The sequence below is a fragment of the Crocuta crocuta genome, unplaced genomic scaffold (assembly GCF_008692635.1).
Source record: "Crocuta crocuta isolate KB4526 unplaced genomic scaffold, BGI_CrCroc_1.0 scaffold50, whole genome shotgun sequence".
Taxonomy (NCBI): Eukaryota; Metazoa; Chordata; class Mammalia; order Carnivora; family Hyaenidae; genus Crocuta; species Crocuta crocuta.
This window is the reverse complement of record NW_027527428.1, coordinates 7153853-7160270: the sequence shown is the minus strand read 5'-3', so window position 1 is coordinate 7160270 and position 6418 is coordinate 7153853. Positions and strand designations below refer to the sequence as shown.

The window sequence follows — 6418 nt, the reverse complement described above, 5'->3', positions numbered from 1 at the left end:
TCGGTTTTTTTTTTTTTTTTTTTTTTTTTAATGTTTAGTTTTGAAAGAGAGAGAGTGGGCAGGGGAGGGGCAGAGAGAGAGGGAGACAGATCCAAAGCAGGCTCCAGGCTCTGAGGTGTCAGCGCAGAGCCTGATGCAGGGCACGAACCCATAAACTGAGAGATCATGACCTGAGCTGAAGTCGGACGCTTAACTGGCTGAGCCCCCCAGGCGCCCAGGAGCAGATCACGTCTTAGCAGGACTAAGAAACCCCTTTTCTGATGGGCAGGATGGCTGGTTCCAGGATGTTTGCAGCTTCCCCGCCGGCCCTGGGCAGCAGCAGGGGCCTGCTGTCCCGCTCCGTCTAGGGAGGCGAGACCGGTGAAGGTTTTTCTGGACCACAGACATTGGCCTGGGACACCTCGGGTGCTGGGTGAGTACCTTGCCTTTTCTTTCTGCAGACAGGTGCAATCTGCCTCGGGAGCCCTGGAAAATCAGACCGAAAACTCCTGTGGGAGGGGCCCCCCGCCGACTGAATCTGGGGCAGCGTGTGATGGAGAGACCCGCTGAAAACTCGGTGTGACTAAGCCGGAGAAAGGGGACGATGTCGGGGGATGAGGAACCTGAGAAAACAATGTTCGGAGTTTGCGGTGGCATCAGGTGCCCGTGGCCTCCTGTGTTCCTCACAAGCGCCTCTCTGGGCCCCGGCGGCTCGCCGTTAGCTCCCCTCCAGGGCGGTAGCAGGGCACGCGTTGGGTGTTGTGTGGAGGTGGCTGCCGCCAGGCGCTGCTGCTTCCTGCTTCATCTGGGAGGGCTCCCCACGGCTGCCAGGACCCGCGTGGGCTGAATGGAGTCAAAACGTGTGTCTGAACTTCAGACACCCACATTTGATGTAAATGCTGGAGAACTGTGCTCACAGACTCCATCCCCTCGGTACCCGGAGGGTGTGGTTTGGAGGCCTCGCTGGGCCCTCCCAGGACTCCCAAGGGTGTGGGCTGGGGGTGGGAGGCTCTGCACAGGTGGGTGTCAAGACTAGAGAACAGCGGGTGAGGGATCCAGCCAGCTCGGCGGGCCTGCCCCTCCCCCCACCCAGTTTGCAGCCTTGATGACTGCCATGTCCTCCCGCTGCCCTGGCCAGGCTGGCCACGTGTGACCAGATCTGCCATGCCTTCAGTAACCAACTGGCTTTTTGTTTCACCGGAGCTGGTCTGGACTCCTGGGAAGGAGGGCAAAGGAGGGGGTCCCAGTGCCGTCCAGAGGGCCCACGGCCACCTGGTCCATCTGAATCCTCCTGGAGTTCGGGTCCCTAGCCGATCTGACGGAGACTCTCTCCCCAGGGGCTGGTCTCGCCTAAGACCTGGACACGTGAACACCGTGTGAGTGCTCCCGACAGGCGAATCCCAGGAGCTGGGGCCCAGGGACGCGGCACCCAGTGCAGGGAGGGGGTACAGCAGAGAAGGAGCTTCTGCTCAGAACCCTTCTCACCCGAGGCTTCTCTGCTCACCTGGGCATCGCTGCATTTGTGTTGCTCTCCCCCGTTTGTCTCAGAGCATTTGCCCCTGCAGCCCCCGCGTGTCTGTGCTCCTCGGGCTGGTCAGGGAGCCGCATGGGGGCCGTGGCATCCCTGGCTAGCGTGGGGAGGGGGGGCTTGTCCCCTGGCTTTGGGACCCTGCCAGGCCTCCTTCACCCTTCAGGGGAGGCAGGTGGGTGCATCCTTGACATTTAGGTGGCTCTGTGATCACTTGTCAGAGAAGGGGGTGTAGCCCCTAGTGTACCCCCAGGGAGGCCCCTGTCAACCTTTGGGTCGAACGTCTGGGGAGGTCGCAGGGACCTTGGTGGAGCTGCTGCGGCACCTTCCTGGGCTCTGAGGAATCTCCAGGTGGGGGATGGTGGGGGCCCTGACTTGAGGGGGTAGGCGGAGTCTGGCTCCACTGCATCCAGCCTGGGGCCAGACGTGTCCCCAACCCCGAGTCCTGTTACTACTGGCCAGAGGATGAGGAGACAGTGTGCTTAGGAGAGTGAAGGGCCCAGCCCTGGCTCAGCCTGGGGCTTCTTTCCTCCCTGGGGTAGTGGTGCGGGGCCTGGAGGAGGGGCCCTGCCCACACGTGGCTCCAGTAGTTTCTTTTTTTTAAAATAGGTTGATTTGATTGATTTTTTTTTAAAAATTTTTTATGTTTTTATTTATTTCTGAGAGAGAGAGAGAGGCAGCGTGAGCAGGGAGGGTCAGAGAGAGAGGGAGACACAGAATCTGAAACAGGCTCCAGGCTCTGAGCTGTCAGCACAGAGCCCGACATGGGGCTCGAACCCATGAACCGTGAGATCATGACCTGAGCTGAATTTGGATGCTTAACCAACTGAGCCACCCAGGCGCCCCTCCAGAAATTTCTTCTGCCACCTCTCGTGAACCTCACTCACCTTAATGTAACCAGTGGGCAAGAGTCAGGGACCCCGTTTTACAGATCATGGCTCTGAGGCCTGGGCTGCACCCCTGCCGCCTCCCCCTGCCCACCTCCACCTGTCTCCTCTGGAGGCCCGAGTCCCCCGGCCTCTTGGCACCCCTGCCTGTGATGGGCCCTGAGAGGACTCAGCCCTTAGTGGCCTCCCAGCCCGTCTGCCGGAGCTCGTGTGAGGAGCAGCCCCGGTTCCTTACTGTCCCGGCTCTGGGCGGGGCCCGAGTCAGGTGCCCAGAGGAGGGCACAGGAGGCCTGACTTTATTATTATTTTTTTTAATTTTTTTTAAAACATTTTATTTATTTCTAGTAGAGAGAGAGAGACAGCATGAGCAGGGGAGGGTCAGAGAGAGAGGGAGTCACAGACTGAAACAGGCTCCAGGCTCTGAGCTGTCAGCACAGAGCCCGACGCGGGGCTCGAACCCACGAACCGCGAGATCATGACCTAAGTGAAAGTCGGACGCTTAACTGACTAAACCACCCAGGCGCCCCACAGGAGGCCTGACTTTAGAGGAGAAGCAGCTTTGGAGACATGCGGGCTGCCCTGGGAGCCCTGGGGACTGGGACTGGGTGGCGGCAAGGGGGGCGCTCTCCTCAGTGCCATCTCCATCTGCTTCCTTAACTGGCACTCAGGGGTCCCCAAGGCAGGTCCCTCCTTGCCTCTTGCAGGGGCCCTTCGGCCCGCGGCCTGCAGCTGGCTGTGTGCCCCGACGCCCCGGCCACGGAGCCGACCTCTCACCTGTCCCAGGCCGGGTGTGACACCAGCTCCTGCCCAGCCTCGGGGGAGGGGCATAAACAGTTCCAGCCCCGTGTCCCCAGTCGGTTTGTGGTATTAACAACAAATTGCGATCGGCCAGGTTGTCATTTGTACCTGATAAAACATCACTTGTATTGACCTTCCCCACCCAGTGCCGTCATTTATCTTGCTTCAGTGCTTCACATAATGGCTCGTTTGTCTTGATCAAAGTGTAGTCCTACGTGTTTAACCCTTGGGGCTCCACTCGTGTCCACCCCCTTCCTTCGCTTGGGCCCTGTTCTGTGGGGTAGGAGGCTCTAGAAGGCAAGGGCCGCCTTGTCTGAGTTAAGGTGGGAAACAGGAGGGGGCTGGGAGGCAGCTGGAGGGGGTGGNGCCCCAGGTGACCCCCCCTTCCCTCCCTGGTTTCCCACCCTTAACCCCCCTGACTCCTCAGCCTAGCCCTGTGCTCCTGGCGCCCACCTCAGGCCGTTCTTAGAGCCTTTCTCTGGGCACCAGCTCCTTCCCCGGGGCTGGGCTGGCCCCCTGACCCAGGGCTGCAGAGGCAGTGGTCTCAGTCTGGTTGTGGACCCTCTGCCTACAGCCTTGGGTGCATCCTGCTGTCCAGCAGCCGTACAGCGCAGACCCCATCCTGCGCTGGGGGTGCACATGCCCTGGGCTCTGTGGTACTCTAGCTCCAGTACTCTAGCTTCCTGGCCACCGGCAGCCTTCCTCACCTCCATTCTCCCCGCCCTGCCCTGCTCTTCCTCCAGGACAGCCCAGGACCCCCTCCTCCGGGCAGCCCCCATGGACTGTTCCGGGGATGGTAATTCCTTTCAGTGTCCTTGCACGTCCCTGACAGTCTGGCCGCAGCAGGAGCTCAGTGCCAGAGCTGCCAGGGCTCGCTTAGCCCCTGTGCTCACTGGTCGCCCGTGGGGGAAGTCTGGGCCTCACGGCTGTCCTCGTCCTGGACCATTGACCGCTCTTAGGGGGCTGTAGCACCAGGAAGCTGTGGCTGCTGGTCTGGCGTCCAAGGCTAGCACACGCTGCTGACGCCAGTGTTGGCCAAATGGAGGATTCGAACCCACGACCTGCCAGCAGGAAGAGCTTTCCCACCCAGCTCTTGGGCCCAGGTCAGCGCCGCCCTTTCTGTACTGGTATCACCCTCACCCCCCTGCTCTCTGGCCCCGTAACTTCCTTTGTGACTTCTGGTGCCCGCTGACCTCCCAGCACTGTGCCCACCGTGCCCTGCACTGCCAGGCAGGTCTCGGTGTGGGCAGGAGGTGGTGTGCTTGCGAATCCTGGCTCAGGGGCCCCAGGCCCTCCTCCCTGCCCTGGCCCTGGTCCCCCCGTTTCCTGCCCCTGCATGTAACTGAAGGTCCTGAAGGTACTGAGGTGGGGGTCTCCTGAGCCTGTGGCCCCGCCCTGGTCCCTCTTTCCTGCCCACAGAGGGCCCCGAAGCCAGAAACCTAGGCTAGCAGGCTCCCCCTCCCTCAGAGCTGCTGCCCCGTCCCATCACGTGGGCTGCCGAGGCTGGGACCCCACTTGGCCTGTATAAAGCGGGAGCTTCTGATCCGTGGACTGAGTCCAAGGGTAAAGTCGGTTTGCCTTTAGGCACAGCTGAATACAGGCTCGCAGACGATGTAGTCAGGGCCTGTTCAGAGCAGATGTGCGCCCTGACTCTCCACTGCCCAGGGTCTCCTGCTCGGGAACCTCGTTTGAATCTCCTTGGCCTGGTGGGCTCAGAACCCCTGAAGGAAGAGCTTTCTGGACCTCTGCTATCCTGTCTCTGTGCTCAGTGCCCTGGCCGGGTCCCATGGCCTCGAACGTTCTGCACATGGAGAGGGTCCTGTCCCCCCTGCTCTCTCTGGCCGAGTTGGTCCCGCAGAGGAAACAAGACAGTGGAGCAGGCTGTCAGCAGGCCCGTGTGTCAGCAGGTACACACACACAGGCACACACACACGTGGGTCACACACCTACAGAAGTGGGGAGCGTGTGCTGCGTCACGGCCCCGCTCCCCACGCTCGCCTTGCTCCTGCACGGCTTCCCGAATGAGTCCCCGCCCCGCGGCCTCCAGTCCCAGCTGGGACCTCCCTCCCCGGGGTCCTTCCCGGCCAGGTGGTAGGGCCCCGGAAAGACCTCAGGCTGCGACCTCGGTGGGCAGGGCTCTCTCTAGCTAGGAGCTTGTTGGGGTGGCTTCCCTGCCCCAGATGTACCCCTCTTCCTGACACCCTCCAACCCTGGGACTTCAGCTCTGCATTTAACAACCTGGAGCACTGTTTATTTATGACCTGTATACATAGCCATCAGCTGGGAAAATGTTTGTTGAATGAATAAGTTCATGCTCTCCTTGAGGACAGTGTCTGTTGTACCCCCAGGTGTGTGCCAGGACCCCTTCCCCTTTGGGGAGCTCCCCCCCGTGCCCAGCAGGGGCCAACCCTCCCTCCTCTCCTCTGGGGTGTCTGCCCTGGTCACATGGACATTCGACTCAGCTCCGGTGAGATCTGTAGAGAAAGGAAGCCTCATCGTCGGGGGCCTTGAAGGCCAAAACCACCCCAGAAACTGCTAGCACAGCCCTGTGTCTGCGGTTCAGTGCCCTCAGGGCCTAGCTTGGGGGCACGTGTGGCCCAGGCCGGACGCGGGGCTTGGGCGTGTCTGCCGAGACCCCTCGGCCTCCGGGGAGTCACTGTGTTACACGCACACGTCAGTTAGGATTCCGGACCATGGAACACTTGTACAATAGTTCATATATTTATTCTTAAGCAAGTTATCAATAAAAAATTTAATACTAAAATGCCTTTACATAGAGTTTGCTGTTCATAAAACCTTTGTGTTTTTTTTTGTTTGTTTGTTTTTAGTGTTTACATTGAAAAAAAAATCCATCCATCCTCTTAGTTTACACATTTACAATAGTCGTCTTCGCCAGTTCTAACCACGGTTAGAGGGACGGCCGCACCGCCCACACGCACAGATACAGGGGGAGAGAGAGAGAGAAGGCAGGGGAGGAGGGCAGAGAATCAACACGAGGGCCAAGAAAAAGGGGTTTCCTTCGCTCAGTGCCTGGGGTGTGAACTCCTGCGGCTGGGCCGTCCCCACTCGGTGCCTCGGCACCACCGAGCAGCCCTCCGCCTCTCCAGCCGCGAGCAGGCCCTCGGGCACCGCCTCCCGGTGACCACCAGGAATGAAATATTGCACTCGTGCGGAGACGAAGGGGAGAATGGGGTGGGAGAGGCGCAGGGGACCCCCCTCCCCGCCC

At 60.3% G+C, this 6418-nt stretch overlaps 1 long non-coding RNA gene across 1 annotated transcript in view; it reads left to right on the top strand.

Moving 5' to 3' along the window:
• LOC144224452 (uncharacterized) overlaps nt 1-5994 on the top strand; it is a 7220-nt gene extending 1226 nt beyond the window's left edge. The window contains exons 2-4 of the long non-coding RNA XR_013333053.1: nt 269-412; nt 4858-5099; nt 5541-5994. This is a non-coding gene — a long non-coding RNA (uncharacterized LOC144224452). The remainder of the gene's footprint in view (nt 1-268; nt 413-4857; nt 5100-5540) is intronic.
• The last annotated feature ends 424 nt before the right edge of the window (nt 5995-6418 follow it).